Genomic DNA, 18,969 nt, shown 5'->3' with positions numbered 1-18,969 from the left:
AAAAAAATCCATAGGATGAAAAGGAAATACAAATGTGTGTAATGTGTGTGTTATTCTTCCTTCTTTTCATAACAGACATTTCCCATGTCTCAAAACGATTCAGGATTTCAACATTTTCAAAAACAAAGTACCATGGCGGCGAAAGACAAATGTAATTTGCACACATTCCCTCGTCGTTCATAATGCTGGCTGCAAACGAAATACCATGTGACCTTTCAGTACCTGAAGGTAAATCATAGAGGGCTGGCATTTATCTCAATAAACGGACTTCACGCTGCTGTGCTCTTTAAAACTCCGTCTCCTCCCGACCCTCGAGGGAAGAAGTCCCAAATCAGGGCTCAAAGGCAGAGTCGTGTAAGCGCTGCTCCTTCCTCCTCAGGATGTGTGGCCCTGCAAACTCTTCTGCGGAAACATTCCTTCTGCACCGTTGGGTCTCCTTGGCGTGAGCAGTGCGGAACAATAGGCTTCAGCATTAAATGGAATAAAAGCTTGCGACATTCAAGAGTTGACAAAGAGGTGTTCAAAGATGAGTCTGACCTTTTGACCTTGTTTCCGTGGACAGCCCTGAGACTAAAAATCCAGAGAGGAGTTTCCAAAAATAGTCCTGCATGTTTTTCTCTCTGACAGCGAACGCCGCTAATGAATCCCTCTTCGTGTTTCATTAACGTCTCTCTGATTTTTGTTGACAGACTTGCTTACAGCCAAAATGTCACTGGTGCAGCCAACTGAGGACACGCCACTGTCCCAGTTTCCAGGCCCGACACACATACAGTCATTTCCATTCACGTGCCTGTTTCCCAATTGAGAGCTTCCTTTGACTGAAACAAGTAATATGGACCCAGCTGGAGGCAGGCATGAGATCAGACACTGTTTTTTACTAAGATCTTCTGTGACATTTCCTATCTGGGGTTGGAACCCAACAAGCCAGCCGAGCCCCACACCTGTCCTTTTCAACAATGTCCCACACTGTTGGTCCAGCAGCAACTGCCTCTGTTCTCCATGAGTCCCTACCATCTGACCTCTCTAGCTTTATCGCCAAACTCTACACGCTCACATTTGACCTTGTCCTTCCTGGCCACGCCCAATAACAACCTCAATAGCTTCATAACTGCAACAAGCTTATAGAAGTCCGTGGCCTGGTTGAACTGTAGCACCAGAAACGGGTTTGCATTTGTTACCATTGGATAAGTAGATCAGTCGGTCAGCTTTGTGTCGTATGATCAGGTGGGGCCGGTATTTGGACGCGCATCAAACGACCATCTAATGGACATCGGTATTTATGCGCCTCTGCAGTTGTCCCTCCGTGGCGTGGCAGCTAATTCACCAGTTGCGTTGTTGCACGCACCTGCTGTGTTCAAATGTTGTCACAAATTGAGATTCAGAGTTTCTGACAGTTGTCTGTTGGAGCCAAAATTAGGGGTGGTTTAGTGGCAGGGTTGCTTCAAAGAATTTCGGGGGTCCAGGCAAAAGTGACAGCCTACGCCACTATCACGAGATGATGATCTTATTAAACATGATAAAAAGTTAATATGATACATGTTTGCGTTTTCTCTGTTCTGTAGATAATATAATATCAGGGATGCACAAAAACGAAAATCTGTAGACGAACCCCCCCGCCAAAAAAAATGCCTGCTCAAACACTATCGAATGCGGTTGTCAAGCTTTTCATGATTTTTATTTCTATATTTTTAATATTGCATTGAATTATGAGACAAAATAAATCACACTGAACAGTATTGAGTATCTTACTGTATGCTGTATAATGTTCGATACATAAAGCAAAGGCTACTGGAAAAACAAAAAATAATAAATAAATAAATTATATATATATATATATATATATATATATATAAATTCCAGGAGCCTTTGCTTTTCAAAAAAAGCACAACAAAAATATTTCATTAAACAAAAGGCTTTAGTCAGTTTTGGTTGGTTTGGTTTGGTTTGGTCAACACTTACCTTTAATCTTGAACTTTCAACACTGTACACACTTTATGCAAAAGCATCACCGTGACGACGGAGCAGGTCACACTTGATAAGTTACACCGCAAACAATGAGGAAAGTGATCAAATAAAGAGCAAATATCTAAATATGAGTGGTGGGGGAGTGAGAGTGGCCAGACGTGTTGAGGCTCATTTTTATATCTGAAGAATGAAATCTGTTATATCGCGTCATATCACGTATCATTGAGGCATTTTCTGCCTGCTGTTTAAGGGGGTTTGCTGCACTTTTCTAACCGCGACAGAATTTAAAGTGGCACACACAATTTTTCGCTCCATTCAATTCATAGCCAGGTGGTCCCGGGCCAATTGAGGGCCTGAGGTCATTGCCTAGTTTGTAGTGACGACCCCGCTGCGGGACAAGTAGCCATGCTGCAAATCAGTGGCAGGTAACATTTGCAAAGTCGCCTCATGTCCAAAGTACTGGGATGATCCTGGTATTTATAGTATGAATAGAGGAGGGTAAAAATAGTCCATCACTCAGACTCAGACTAGAGCCTCGCGCCACCGCTGTTTTCAAACTGAAAACAATGTCAAAATGGTGGATAACACACCGAACTAAAATCATGCTCGGACAGTCACTTGGATAAAGACGGCACGCGAGTTAAAACAGTTGCTATAATAATATAAAGTTGCACTTGCTCCAGAGCCTTGTGGGGTCACACAAGGCAAGGAAAGGAAAGACAGCAGTGAAGTCCTTTACTTAAGTTCGGCGCTGGAGATAGCGAAGAAGCCGATGATGATGTAAAGAGATAAGGCCTTGGCCCCAGGAACCGCGGCAGCACTGATGGGATGTTAAGGCCAGCATGTGCGTGAGTGTGTCGGCACCAGCGCGGTAACCAATGGCCCGCAGCTCACACAGACTTTCCCCGGCTCTGTTATTAAGTCGCAGAGATAGATCCCAAATTAAACATGTGGGTTTCAGCTTTCACCCCCATGGTGCGCCTCAGCGCAGCACGCAGCCCGGGCAGCTGTTGCGGGCTGGCGATGAGAGAAGGTTTGGAGCAAAACAAAACCTGGCGTGGTGGAGCTGAGACGGGAGCATGAGAACCAAGCAACTGGTGCACAAGCGTGACCCGCCCTGTCCTGAGCAGATGGACTGAAAATAAAAGAAAGCCAAGTTGATCTGAACTTTGGTTGCCCCCTTTAGGACGGCTTCTGCATTGGGAAAACCTCCTCCTTGTTTTGATATGTGATGCTATTGTAAATTGTTTTGATGGTCAACTAGTTTCTCATGGCTTCCTCGCTCGACGTCAGCTGGAAGACGAAACCTAATCCACTGAGCCTTCATATTGTGGGTGTTAGGACCAACAAATACACAGTCTAAAACGCTTCCTCATCTCTCAGCAGAATGCACAATGTCACTATATCCTCGGTTGGATTCGATCCCATCATGATCCTTTGAGTGTGTTCCATAAACCCACAAAGGATTCCGGTACAAGCAGCCATATCATCTAGGCTTATTTTAGGAAATGACTCGTCCTTTCTCACTTGCACAGTAGATGACTTTTAAAACACGGAAGAGCATGATGGGGCTCCTCTAAGCAGCATGGAAGCCGCTAGTGAGCCAATCTTCCAGGGCCTCATGTAGATCAAACCATGCGGGGTAATCTGGTGTTTAAGTACATGAGACTTGACAAGGACTTTTGTCTGCCACAAAGACTTTCATCATTGCTCCTCTGGAGCCTTTACCATCTCGCCCTCTTCTCCGGCTTCATCTCCTCACTTGATAGTTCAGCGCGGCGGCCATTAAACATTAAACGACCGACTTTTACTGGACTCTCTGAGCTACAAAATCCTTCTGCCCCTCAGCACATGCATATGGAATGAGACTGGATGTTGGAGGAAGGAAGGAAGACACAATTAGTGGCTGTGGTCTCTAACTGGGGCAGAAGGCCATAGTCGTGGAACACTAACCCATTATGCCATGATCTTGGCTTTTTTTTCTTCCGTGTCACGACTTCCATTTCTGTGTCATCGCAGCTGGATTCCACAGAGGGATTCCCAAATAAGGAAAGCGCACGCTGTGGATGGAGTTCAGTGTGAGTTCAAGAGTCGAAAACCACTTTTAAAAAGCACTTACTTTAGATCTTATTATAGTCCCGCTCTGTGTTGCTGATGGTGTTGGCGCAGATCATCCAAGCAAGTTCTGCAGTCGTGCTGGGTTGCTTTCAAAAATGATGACAAAATATTGTTCGTAAATATCATTTAAGTGGACCACAATTTTGCAATTGGATCAAACCGTAGAAACATGTTAGAGCCTCCCATATTATAACCACATAGAGAAGGCTTCTAACTCTTCAAGTCACAGCCAGTATCAGGGCTAAAGTGGGATGAAGTTAGGGGAAGTATTTCAAGGTCGAGTAGTCCAAGGTCATGCCAGAGAATGGAGCACTCCCTTGACAGTATATCGGATTAAAACTGGGTTTACATTACATTGTTGTTTGGAGTTTTCTTTCCGCCAAATACAAAATAAAACTGCTGTCTCTTGTAGCGCCTGGGATCCAGTCCATTACAACAAATTTCAATCGTAAAACATCTGAAAAAACACCACATGGAATAGGTCAATGCAATGGTCCTCAAAATGTGAGAGTTTTAAGTAAGTTTTTTTTTTTATTATCTAGAGTTTTCCGCGTTTTAGGAGCTGGAAGAGAAAGGATACGGTTGTCGGGACCCAGTCAAATCTCAACAGCAAAGGAAATAAGGAGAAGAAAAGCGCTTGTTTTCAGTCAACAGATTCCAGCTCCTACGGCAGCAGATATCGCAGATCATCAAGTGGACTTTTGCAGCCAATGTTGCCACTGATGCGTCAGCATCACCCTGGGAAGCAGAAGTCCTGACGATTGTCAATATGTGACGCCTTAGGAGAGAGAAAGTGTTGTTTCAATCAAGAAGAAAAGGTTAGAAAAGAAGAAAAAAAAAACAGCTTGATAGTGAAAAAGGACTGATCGATGTAAACAGCCTCTGCCATTGATAACCCACACACTGTTGGTTACTGATGCTGTGCAGCACAGCAGAGCAGCAGCACCAGGAACGTACAAATCTGCATTGTTCAGTCACACAGGTTTGAGCGCCCCCTCCTCCCAAAAGTCATTTCCCCAGCGTCATAATGAAGCGCCCTCTTTCAGTTGCTCGAGCAAAAAGGCCAAATAACAGCCAGCAGGTAGGAACAGAATGTACGACTGGAGCAGTTTTATGTAATGTATATACCATCCCCTTGTGCCAACGTGAGCGCACGGATGAGTAATATTCATGCAGTCAGTCATTTCGGCAAGTCACAATGTGAACAACGTAGTTGCAGGGGAGTTCTGTTCTCTGTGTGACCTTGGTGTTTTAAAAGAAAATCTTTGTTTGGCTATTTGAGTGTACTATAAACCTGTCAGTTTTGGAATATCAATGAAGCTCAATGAAAGTTGTAACACCTTTAAGGTGGTTTTCCTTCCCCACAGAGCCCATGAAACACATACAGGCTCATCCAGAACGTCCACTTTTCAGAAGATAGTTATACTAAGCCAAGACACTGTGGTTCCACTAACAACCCATTAAGCTTAGTGAAAGCCACGACAAATGGGACGCCCTCTAGTGGGATCGCCAGTGTGCATACTAGCTAAGAAAACACCCGGACAATAAGAATGAATCCATCACAGACTACAAAAGAATCAGGAAGATGATTCCAAAGGATGTGGTTCCGGTTTATTCTGAAACAGAACCAAAATATTTAGCCTTTTTCTGCAACGCTTGTTGGCCCTGACAGTCCACAGCTGCTTTGTGTCCCCTGGTTCCGTCCATTTGTCCTCATGAATGTGTACATCCACAGCCAGTACCTCTTCCTTTGTGAGAGCAACAGACCGACCAGTTACATGTATTTGTGACTCCTTTGGGTCCCATGAAATGAGTGGGAACCGGTTTTTAGCAAACAGAGCGACACACTGTCAAAGCACCCTTGTGAGGGTGACGGGTTAAATAAGCTCCCCATCTGCTCCTCGAGTCAGTCTCAGGTTCATGTTTAAATTGTCGATGCAGGGTCACACATTGTGAGGCAATTTTGTCGAATATTTGGTTGTGAATGGTTTTTCATTTCTACAGAGAGATAAGCAGCTCCTGGCTTGTCTGCAGACGAATCCCGAGGAGAGAGAGACGACAGGGGCACGAGGCATGGAACGAACATGGGACAAAAAAAAAACATGGCTGCTTCTACGGCCCTTCCCCCACCCCCCCTTCAGTCCAGCAGTCTGAATTAAACAGGGGCTTCTTCCTCACAGCTGTGGCACAGCTGAACAGAAACCCATCCACCATATGTAGGTATCAAACTTAACTGGATTCAAACGTATATATTCATAAATCTAAATCACAAGAGATTGCTTCTCACAGTAGAAGCGATTAAACACCGGTGCTAAACACTTCACTAAAGACGACACGCTGCTAAACACAAGAATGGGTTCCAAACTCAACAGAAACATGGATAAACATAAAACAGAAACTCTATTTACTGAACTGAATGATTCCGAAAATAAACAATCACAAGAATCAAGGTGAGGCACTACACTACATAGCCATTCTTATGAATAAAAATGAGTTAATAATAATAATAATAATAATAATATGCCTTATGGACATTTGAGCAGATGACCTGCAAGGAGCTAAGACTGGATCAGGGCTAGCTTGGCAGCACTTCAGAATGTGCCCTCAGGAAGTTGGAAGTGGGACTCTCCAGTTTGGCTGCTGCCCCCACAGCCTGATCTAGATAAGCTGCCGAAAATGGATGGATGGAGCGTGACACTGTGACACCCAGCATCAAAGCAAGTGAAGCGACTCCGATGGCTTGTCACCTGAATACAGAGAAGATCATTAGACACTCAAATATTCTCTATGCCGCGGTGAAAGAAGCTCTGTGGCTGTTTGCTTATTTACGAAGCAGCAAATGAGGTCGTATGAATTCAAAGCCGGCAGCCTCGGGGAATAGACGAGTGCTGCTCTCTTCTCTCTGTTGTCCCTCCAAACCGCCTTCATGTTTGCCTTTTTGCATTTTTGACAAGCTGTGAAGGTGGTGGGCGTCGAGGTTCCTTCGCTCCTGACAAACGCTCCTCCTTCCAGAGTCGTCCTCTGATGATCATTGCAGGCGACACGGTCGAATATGTCGCCTCACGTGAACTCGAAACATCGCAGCTACTCAGCACATCCTAAGCTCATCTGCATCTGAGAGCTTAACCCAAACATGTCGTTCCGTTGGGAGTGACACAGCTGATCAGAAGCTTCAGAGGTCAAAAGGAGGATTTACAATTTGAGGAGAATGTTTCCTAAAAACAGAGCACAGAATTCAGCTGTTGTCACAGTCAAACCACTAGGATGTGAGCGCAGATGCGCCGTCCAGCCTTAACCTGACAGCAGGTGTGACATTTGGAATCATGGTGAATGACAGAGGCTCATTACTGAGACGTGGAAGGAGATGGGTTGAGGGAAAGCTTCCTCTGCTTCAGTGGTTTAATGTATAAGTCATCTCTTCATCCATCCACACAATCTGTGAGTCTCTCCCCTCTCCATCCGTCACACCAGCAATCTATCCAACCTCTATCACCTGCTTTTTTGGTTGCAAATCTTCTATCTATTCTCCCACCTATTTCTGAATATTCATAATCTATCCGTCTTTTTTCATCCAGCAATCACACAGTTCATGGAAGCATTCATTCATTTGTTTATTAGTCAAATCCCAGCCCAGAATCTTGTTCCCGACTCCTCCATGTTTCTGTTTTTGGCTGCAGCACGTTGCCTCATTAGAGCGCTCGCCTCCCACAACACACCTCGAGTGTCAGACGCAATATCAGGATTACAGGAGGAGGGACTGTTTCCCTGCTGACGGACTCAAGAGCAAAACAAGATCATTGCAAAAGGAATGGAGAGTGTTCATCGTGCATTTAGCATGTTTTGATCAGTGTCTTAAAGCAGAAAAATACAACAGGCTCATCTTATTGTGAGGCTTAGTGTCAAGATTTCGCTGACTGCAAGTGACTCAACACTTCACGTACAAGCAAGTCAGGTAAAACAACATCTTGTGTCGTGAATGTTGAATCTATTTCTCTGTGTTTTTAAGATTAAATCCCCTAATCGAATGCTTTACGTCACATTTTTTTAGTCAACAATGGAGCTGGAATCAAAGACTGTCACTGTCACACCATGCTGCTTTCATGAAGACCGGACGACGACGCAGGCAGACTCCAGAGAAAGTAACCCGACACTTCACCGAGTAGCAAGTGAGAGCAAAAGCCAGGTGGTCATAATGTTATGACTCACTGTTGTGACCCTGTTCTAGCAACACTCATCAAAGGGAAACACACACTCTGCAGGTAGCGCTGGAGCCGTGATGTTGCCAGTTCAAATTCAATTTAGAGCATTTATCGATCTTTGTCAGTCAGTCTCCAAACATCTCAGCACAACAACAAAGAACGTGCACTTCAGCTACCATGCACACACTCTGAAAAGAAGAGTCCCTTGAAGATGTTGTAGTTTTCTCACTTCAACTACTAACACCTTGTTGGGTGTGATGGTGTTTTCACGTTGACAGAATTTTAATTACGTTTTGCGACTCTAACACCATAACTTCACACCGCACTCGTGTCCTTGGTAAGGGATGTCGCACAAAAGACGTAACCAAAAACAGTGAAAATCTATTCGACAGTCGATTGTAGAGGGGATTTTTTTTTGTGAGAACAAAATGCATACGGTTGAACAGCTTGCTTCGTAGCAAGACCAATCAGGGACCTGCATGTTTCAAGGATACACATTTATGCTCCTTGTACCAGTAGTAGCGTCAATAAAATACTTTGGTGACAGCTGTATGAACTACAGTTGAGTTTTCAGATATTTCAGATTTTGAATATTTAAATGTCTTTGTGTATAATGGACGAGTCAGGGATTCTGTTGATGTGGGTCACCAGGGTCTCGACGAGGACGGGGGGGATGCCAGCACGGTCCTAGAGGGTGGGCTTCTACTCGTGTGGCCTGGTCTGGCACAGCTCAAAAGATGTAGGTCCAGACACTCGTGGGCTCACCACCTGTGAGAAGGGTCGTACGGGTCGGGAGCTTGCTCAACCTTTGCTGAAGAAGCAGGAGTCGCGTAACACTGGGGCTGGAGTCAAGTGAAAAGTGACCCAGGATCCGATGAGATCCAGAGGACGGTAAGGCTCGCGGTGTCTCAAGTATTTAGGGGAAGGATAGTACGTGAGAGTATCAGATGAATAATGGTAATCTCAGTGTTCCAGACGTATCCAACTCCAAGAGGACACAGGGCAGATCAAGAGCAAAGAGATGGATAAAATCTCTGACCTGGGAACCCCATGACAAGCTGTCTGCACAGAGAGAGGTCTTCAGCTGCTGCTCCCAGAACCCGACTTTGGATACGGGGCAGGACATTCATGCGTTGTTGAGGTTGAGTCTGCCAAATCATTTGGTTCAATGGCTCTGAAGCGGAACTAGCCAAGATCTCTTGAGCATACAGTATTTCTTGTGTCAAATTATTCTGCCAAAATACAGAAAATTGCTTTAATATCAAGGGTGAGTTGAATATCTTCAGAGCAAATTCGTCCATTCAGAACTTTAGACAAATGAACTTAAAGAAATGTGAGGCCTCAGTTGGAGGAATCCGATCCTCACCTGGGTCCTTCCATGTGCAACCATGCTCCAGTGAGCAGCTTGTCCTACTGAGGAGGATCGGACCTCCTGGGGATTGTTATGATAACAACTCCATAACTATGCTCCTCTGGGGACACAGACTGGATCTGCCCTTCCATCGGTATAAAAGGCAACGCATAATGACAATATTAACATAAACATAGAGCAAGCCACTGCTACCTTTGTTTCATTTTAAACACTGTGTATGACATGCTTGCTGGGTACTTCCCGAAGAGGCAGCTCCGGCGCTCACCAAAACCCAGGTGAGGAATGGTGGTGTAGGCAATTACAGCTCAATGAAGTTTTCACAGGGCTGGTTTATCGCCTCTGAGCAGGGAGAGATGATAACACTCGATACACTTCCCACCCAGGCAATGCATTTCATCAAGAGGTGCAGGGCGAGGAAAAAATCCGGTGGTCTACCTGGAGCGGCGGTTCAGCTGAATACAGAGCAGCCGGGGAAACCTTCGCCGGATATTCATTACAACCACAAACCCCCAAGTCAGCAGAAGTGGGACGCGATTGGGAGAGCAGCCATCTCTTGTGGCTCTGATTTCATGCTTCGGACTGCATTCCCTCATCCTCCTTCACCCCCCCCTCCACCCTTGTTTTCCCATTGTTCCTCTTTGGTGTTGGGGCTGAAAGTGGCCTTCGCACTGGGACGGTGAGAGGATTTATGATGGGCTCTCACCACCAGACGAAAGCTCCATTTGGCAGCATGTGTGCGTGCCCTTAATGTGGTTTCATCCATGAGGAAAAAACGCTCCAGTATCTACATTACTTGAAGCAGCGTGGTAATAGAAGCCCCCAGCCCCCATTTGTAAGGGGATTAAATCAATTTGATGGGGCTGTGAGGCTTCAGGTGGATAATGAGGGACGGTTCAATGTCACTTATCTCGTCTGGTCATGGTGTCATGTGTCTTCTCAATCCGCCATGTTAATATCGGGTCTATTAAGGGCGCTACTCTTCACTGGGAAGCTCATTCCTTCTGCTTTATCAGACCATCCTCCAAGATAAAACTGGCTCTTCTTTTTTATTCTGTTTGGGGTTGGGTTCCCCAGGGTTCCTGTTCCATATACAAGTAACATCCGACTTACAACCAGGATTGGTTCCGACCAACCAGTCGTAGGTCGGATTGGACGTAAGTCAAATGCCATTCAAAATAGCCGAGGCGAGGGTTATAGTTGCTACTGTAGTGGTAGATGGCAGTGTGAGAGTGAGATGCTGGGATACTGTGCTGCCGTAACTGTTGTACGTGATGCCGGGCCACTACGTGCTGCGGTGTCAGACACTGAATAAAAAAAAATAAGCATCTGCTGGCCATGGTCGTAAGTACGGGTGGACGTAAGTTGAGCAGGTCATAAATCGGATGTTACTTGCATAATACAAGGTGAAAAACAATCTTCCCCTTCTCTCCAGGCTTCACAGGACAGCGGACAGGAGTTCAAACAGAGAACAAGGACCAACACAGGTCGCTGACCTCAGCTAATCTCAGCAATGGCAAGAGCCTAGAAGCAATTTTTAACTGAAGGTTGAAGTCTAAATAGGTCAGTTTTGAGTCTCCGCTGTAAGGTGGACAGTAAGGAGCTCCTGCCACCAATTTGGGGCCTGACATTATAACTCTTTGGTGGGTGAGGTTGAGGTTTCATCAACAAGTTCTCTCAGTACTGTGTTCTCCCTTCTGCTTCATCTTTCAGTGGGGAGATCGCCACGGGATGTTTTTTTGGAGTTCTGCCATTTCCTTCCTTGTTTTTCAGCTTGTCCATTTCCTCTTGCTGATTTAGAAGTGGATTTAACAGGGATGTCTGCTTATTTTTTTCTATTCATTCCTGACTTAGTCTGAATGAAACACTTTGCATGGATTTTGCCATTATCGCTGACTCTTCCGCCTAAGATTTCTTCCGTTAAGTGGAGACTTTCAGATGGTACAAGCAGGCAGGACAACCACGATGGAGTTACACTAACAATGGCAAGAAATGACAATGCAACAGAACTGGAGTCGCCAACTTCAGCGCTTACTCTTAGTGGATGCAGAAATAGTAGTTGTGGAGAGTCGGTCATCAAGTCTCACAGAGATTTTTTGGGATGAACATCGACTTGTCACGGGTGATTCTGTGGTCTATGTTGGGATGGTAACTTGGTCTTGTCCTGTCATGTCCACGAGGACATGAGCCACTCTCACGCTGCAGGAACCTTTTTAGTCCTAGGAAGGATTTGCAGGAAGCATTTTCCCCACAGAGTAAAGGATCACGTGGACGTTGGAGAAGGGAGAGGGGGGCGGGAGGCATCGCCGGCTCATCTCTGGGACACAAGTATACTATGTATATTAGCTATTAATGAGGCAACAGTGCTGTCTTCATCGGCTGTTTTCAATCGATAAAGAGCTGTTTTGCGTCCAATACATGTTCAAGCAGAGGCACAGAGCGCTCACTTCTGCGTGTGTGTGTGTCATCAGCCGACAGACCACTCGGAAATAACCTTCTCATCTTTGTGAATTCTGAGTTTCAACAGATCTACAATGAGTTTAACTAAGTATCCGGTCACAGGCTATGGAATAATAGATGAACGACATGAGACAAGTTCAGTTAGGGTCGTAACAAGCTGCTGCGCTGAACTAACTTTACATTATGTTGATGGTGGATCTGACTATGATCCAAGTCAGACGCTGCAAGTGAAAAAGCTCACTGGCATCAAATAAATCCAACTCTACTACTGAGAGTGTATGTATTTAACATAACCAGGATCATGATCTCAGCTGGTGTAGGCGTTCAGGTGACATCGGAAAAAAAACCCTTCTCTAGAAGTGGGACTGAAAAGAAACAAGTGCCGTTTCAAGGACAATTTAAAAGTGATGCTAAACACTGTTTGAGATGAGCTCAAACAATCTCATGTACCAGTGGGGCACAAAGGAAGCTGAGGTATACGGAGATGTAAAAGCTAGGGCTGGGATTCCATTAAAAAAAATTAATCTAGTTAATCTGTGATGAATTAATCTCAATTAATAGCAGTATAATGGTATAAGAATATTTGCCACCAGAAGCCACATTTTTCAATTTGAATGAATTGGGTATATGACTGAATCAAATGATGGAGCCATACATACATTTAAACAACAGAATATTGTTTATTTTGCATCAGTTTGACAACAGCACAATAAATCAGGATGGTGTCTATATTCAAGTTTTTATATCGCCTTATTTAAACTAAAGCTCTTTTCATGTCTTAAAAATATTTGGATAAGAATTTCAGTTTTATAAGAATTTCAAGTCCATTCAGAGTAGTGGAAACCCTGGCCATTGTGTAGTGAAAAACATCCCTGAACAAAAGCAAACAGAAGCTTTAGTTTGCTTTTGTTCAAGGATTCCTCCATGTTTGTTGTTGTTGTTCTCATCCTAGCTGCCACGTGTCTTGTGCATCAGTGTGATCAGTGGACCAGGGACTCCTGCACTTACAAGGGTTCCCTGTTGTCTGGAGAGCAAACTGTTCAATTAAATTAAATTAAAACGATTAATTGGGATTAAAATATTTTAACACTTTTTTTTGTGATGGCACTTTAAAGTCCCATCACTAATAAAAGCACAATAAAACCTGTTGTTTCCAATGAAACCTCCCTCACAGCTTAAGTTATTTACATGCATCTACCTTAGATGACCTTAAAACCAAAAGGGTAGCATCTCCATTTTGTGCTTATCAGATAAAATTAACAGTTAACAGGCGTGAGATGAACCGTCAGTCGCCTCGTTCTCCATGAATAAGAACCAGACAGGCCACTGACCTGCTCTTCCATCACAAGGTGAGCTGAGAGAGGGCGGGGCGGGGAGGCAGGCCTTGGGCAGGAGTGATGAGGGGGATCAGATATGGCCTGCGTGTGCACATGCGGAGGTGGACACAGACTCATCCGTCTGAGCAGCGTGACAGGTGAGTGACGGGCTGCTGACTGGGAGGAAGGCTGCGGCCATGGTGGGAACAGCCGTCCAGCTCAGGAAGGCTGGACTTTGATCTAATGAGCTATCGACGTGCTCATTAAGTGGGAAGTGAAATGAGGCTGAGAAGGTGGAAGTGGCCAAAGACCATTAAGTGTGGACCTCTTCAGCAGCAGCATGGTCCAGCAAGCCGTCATCAATTTCAATTCCTCATGAAGGTTGAGATCCCAGTGAGGGTCCATGATGGCTTGAAGTCAATACAGATCTGAGATGGATTTGAGCCTCAACATTATGCTCCTAAGCTGGATACATAAGAGGCGAGAACAGACCTGACGTGTGACAAATTCTTAGGGATGTGACTCACTTCACTTCATCGTCGGAGGGCACTTCATAGTAGAGGGCGCTCGAAACCAAGTGCTAGTGTTAAGTGCTAGTGTTCGGGTGAGAAATGGGACACAGCCTTAACTTGACGGGACGGTACGAGATATTGCTCCTATATCATCAGTGTCTGAAACTCCTGAGTGGCTGTCGATCTGGAGATGGTGTTCTGCCATTTTAGCCGGAAAAAAATGATGTGGTAACCATGACAACCACCGATCAATAGAACTATATTACCCACAACTGGTAAGACAATATGCAATGTGGGATGATAATATCCATACATTAATGTGAACAAAGGAATACTAGATGTTTTTTCTAACCAAACAGACTTGAACACAAGTTGACAAAATGTAAGCCGTTGAGTCCAACCTGACAGACACTGACTGAAGTGGGAGGCTCCCAGAAGAGCTGCCGCCACTCAGAGTATCAAACCCATTAGCATCGATCTCCCAGTGTTCTCTTGTCATCACAATCTCAGCACCACGTGAGTGAGGACTGCAGACTGGAACAAAGGACGACTGAAACCGGTGAAAAAGACTGAAATCTGGGTGCAGGAGGTTCATCACATTGGTTTTGTGTGAGGAGTGGGACACCACAGCTCCTCCAACGTGACATACAATACCGTCTCAAGTGCATTCTCAAGAGGGTTAGAAGGTCTTGTGCAGCGGCCACATTCAACCCTTGCTGCCCTCGATACATCATCGCAATGGACGATTCCGATTTGAATTCTAAATATATCTCAGTAGTTATTTTCTCTTTCCTTTCTTTTTCTTTTTTCATTACATTCTTTCAAAGAGTTTTGTAACAGTATTTCTTTGTCCACCTCATAATAAATATTCATATATTCAATATTCATATTTATCATTTTGCTCATAGTTCTGTTGCCAAAACTGGATTTTTTTGTGTTTTTTTGAGAAACTTCAAAATGAAACAACACATAGTCAAATCACACATTTTAAGCACATGATGTCAATGTGTAATTACACTTCAACAGGTCGTAATATCTTATTCTTTTGTTGCAGTCCGTCTGTGTTTTGGCTTCATGATCCCCCGCATTAGTCACAGTATATAATGTGCCCCCTAGGAAACGTAATTGCCCGACCCTGGTCTACAGGGTCAGAGTAAGGCTGTTGCTTCTCACAGCCCAGACACGTTGGTTGAGGTGATAATGGCACAGCAAGGTGTTGTGAGCATGTGCAGCTGGGAGGAGGCCTCTGGGTTCATGCCTCTTCACTATTCACCCAGTGACTTCGAGGAGTCCTCCTTGCTCAGGCTGAAAGTTTGGCATCAGGGATGAATGCAGGCCAAAGTCATGTGTGTGTGTGAGCGTTCCATACTCTCCTCACACAAGTCCAAGACAGTCATGAACAAAGCCTGAGGTCTCTCTTTTCTATAACCCTGAATTCTGTCTGTGGATCCCAGGAAATAATGTTGGACGTGATCATGACAAATCCACACTGCACAGCACCATAACAGCCGACGATCGCAGAAACACATCGATCCGGCTTCTGCGATCATCATCCTGAATAAATAAATTACAGGCAGGAAATGGAAGATGATGAATCCTCGGAGGGCAAACGTCAACATGCACTCCAAACAGTCGATACTCCCTGGACGGTCAAGCTCATGTTCGCTCCTTCTTCAGAGAGCGCATTAGAGCCAGAGGACGGGCTGAGCCCAGTCTATTCCACTCCGCTAAGCTGTTAATTGATCTGGCAGCACAGTGTGTGTGTGTCTGTGTGTGTGTGTCTGTGAGGATGACATTACTGTAGAAGCATAGGCTCTTAGATCATGGGTTCGGGGTTCTCGATCAGATGAAAGCTCTCTGTTGTTTAGAGATTCTCTTCAAGATATAATTCCACCACTTCAATTTCAACAGGTTTGAATCACGGATTCTTATACTGTACGAAGAAAACACTGTGCTCAACTTCACTCTTCTACAAATCCTGTCTCAGTGTGAAGGATCAGCCAGGCCAAAAAAAACAGAAATATATCCATTCTGTTTATTACCTAGTAATGATGCAAGTACAGGCGCTGATCATGGGATGTTGAAGGGCAGCAGCTAGCTAGCCAACTATAGCACCATCAGCCAGACCCATGGAGACAGCACTAGAGGAAATGGCAGGTGAGACAGAAGGAACAGGGGCCTCAAATAAATGGAAAGGGGACAAGGTGATTTGTGGGATTCTGTAAAACAATTGAGGAGTACCTCCAGAAATGGTTGTCTTGTGACAAACTTTCCATATCACCACACCAAGCTGAGGATCTTTTTACAGCACAGAACCATGCACACTGTCAGTGGAGAGTAATGACTGATGTTTCAGTTGATTCCAATATGCCGTCCCACGCGCTTCTTCAGTCCCCAGGCCTCAAAAAGAGGAAACGCTGTATCTGTCCTTTTGTCTTTTGCCAGTAAAAAATGCAGAGCTGTTGTCGTAAAAAAGGTTAACAACATTGAAATCGACAAACAAATTAAAGTCATTTGTGTGGGCTCAGTGTGGACAAGGAGAGTGCTTCCTTGTAACCTCTGGAGCATCGAAGAGTCACAATGGAGAGCCGTACCTGCATCTAGTGATGTAGCACGTCTGTGGTCTCCTACCAGCTGTACACCGTGACAGACCACAGTCACTTAAAGTACTGGTGACCACATGTAACCGCGGTTCTTGTCACCATAACGGCGATAAAAACCACACTCCCAGGCAAAGCACACACACAAAAAGATAAGTCCTGAGACATAATATAGTTTTGCTCCATCAAGTCTTTCATACAACTCAGTCGCTACTAATAATCTCACCTCAACAAATCTGATCCTCTAAGAGAGTTCGGCACAAATATAATGGGTTACTGCACATAACTTTAGAGCCAAAGTGACCAAATGATTTGACCATGATGTGTTTTTGGTCTTGGATTGTTTTGGGGAAGAATGATGCAAGAAAGGAGCTGATGGAAATATATAGCATATTACACGGCGTAAACCCATAGTTCCAGGTCAGTTTTTAGGTATGATTTTGAATCTGTACTTTTATGTAACTATGTGTGATGTGATGCGACCCACACCCACCTGGAAGTGTCCGTCCTACTTATCTAAAGGGACCCGTGAAGAAGAAGAGAAGCAGCTTGAGCAGCGGAGGATAACAGCAGGAATAATCCCCTCCCCCACGCCTGTCCCACCAGGAGGCTGCGACTCTCTTCCTCAGGTGTTGAGGAGATTAAAAGCTGCCGTGTAGGTGATAAGAGGAAAAACAAGAACATGAAGTGAGTCAGACGCTCTGAACCCTCCTGACGAGAGAAATGTAGCCTCATCTTCCTCCGCTTGACACCCGACGTAAGAGGCTTAGATGATGCTGCACAATTCCTCTACGCAGCAGGAGGATTCTGAAACTGAGACGAGAAGAGCTTGAGCTCTGGGAATCTTTGACACAGGGGAACCTACGAATAAAAGCAGTCTCACACCTTCATTCCAGCGTCTCAACCGTTTTCATTTCTTGTTCTAAATTAGAGCAATACAGTTCAGTTTAACACAAAACACGTCTCTTCATAAACATGTTTTTAAAGAGGATCTATCCAGCCTTTCTGACTGGCTCCACCCTCTGCATGCTGCAGTAAGTCACTCACCATGATGATACTGCTTTTGTTAAGTTATTGGAGTCCACTGTCATTTTTAAAAACACTCACTCAAATCCCTAGGAAAGGTCCACTTTGAGCACAGTTTTCTTCTTTGACTTCAATAATTGCATGTTTAACCTGGAAGTCCTATTGACATTTTTGCCCATTGATCAATGGCCTTGGATCATTTCAGTCTTTTAAAAAAAGCCATCATCTTCATGACCTTTTGTTGAGTTTCCAAGAACATTCTGATGACGGTCCAGGTGCCAATATCCCTCTAATGAGGTCCTAAATCGATCGCCAGAACCAGACGATAGCCATGTCTCCTGTGAATATTTCACAAATTCAGGCTGCCAAAGTGCTGCAAGCAAAAACAATAGCATTTCTCACTTAGATCTCAAACCTTTTTCAAAGGTTGGAAGAATCAGTGCCTTCAAATGTCAGTTAAAAAACATGTAGATGGTGAGATAAGCAGCATAACAGTACATCAATAGCCTGCTGGAATCACAGGCTGCTGAAGCAACCCACATTGTAGGAGATTCCACTGACCCACTGCAATCGTGTCTGCATCATGAGTCGTGTCTGTCATGTCTTGCTCCAGTCATTAACTACCATTTTTTTTTCTCTCGGTGTTCCTGATCCCAGAATGGACATATTCACCACCGTGACAGGAGTTTGTAACAAGACGCTAGTGTTTTTTTGACCCTCACAGATGGAAAAGGTGCTCTTTTTGTCAAATAATAGCAATGATGTCACCCATGTTTTGGGAAATATTAACCTCATTTACCAGTGGTCATAATGCTGTAGCTGATAAGTCAAATCACAATTTTCAACCAGGATTTTAAAAAAAAATCTCTCCTATTCCTTTGCCTTAAATGGCGTCAGTGTTACGTAAATGACCAGGGAAGTAATTCTGCTGTGAGTAATTGCTCCATATGACTTTTATATAACATCATGCGACGTCAGTCTTCTCACCTCGAGCGACGCCGACTCGGTTTCTGTTCTTATACTGCCCCCTTGTGGTTGAGGTTATGTTTCAGCAGTTGACACTTGTTTTTAAACGTTCTCATGAACACATTGAACTAGGATCTAAAATAAACATGGCTCACCTCTGATGAATAACTGCAGTCTTTATCGCAACATTTACCACACAGACATACCCGCACCAACCTGCTGACTCCATCTAAATTCTGTTAACATTCGTTTTATGGTTTAGTACCTTTGGGCCTGGGGATACGAGTGTTGGTGTAATGGTCTCTCGCAGCATATTGTACATTTTAGAAATGACATTAACGCACGGGACCCAACAAACAGTGGTACTGTTTCGGTCACATGACTTATTGTCCACATCTAACTTCCTTTTTTTCACATTAATATATCGGCCTTGCTCGC

This window comes from Synchiropus splendidus, chromosome 6 (assembly GCF_027744825.2).
Source record: "Synchiropus splendidus isolate RoL2022-P1 chromosome 6, RoL_Sspl_1.0, whole genome shotgun sequence".
NCBI classification, from domain to species: domain Eukaryota; kingdom Metazoa; phylum Chordata; class Actinopteri; order Syngnathiformes; family Callionymidae; genus Synchiropus; species Synchiropus splendidus.
The sequence above is the reverse complement of the archived record's forward strand: the minus strand, read 5'-3'. Positions refer to the sequence as shown.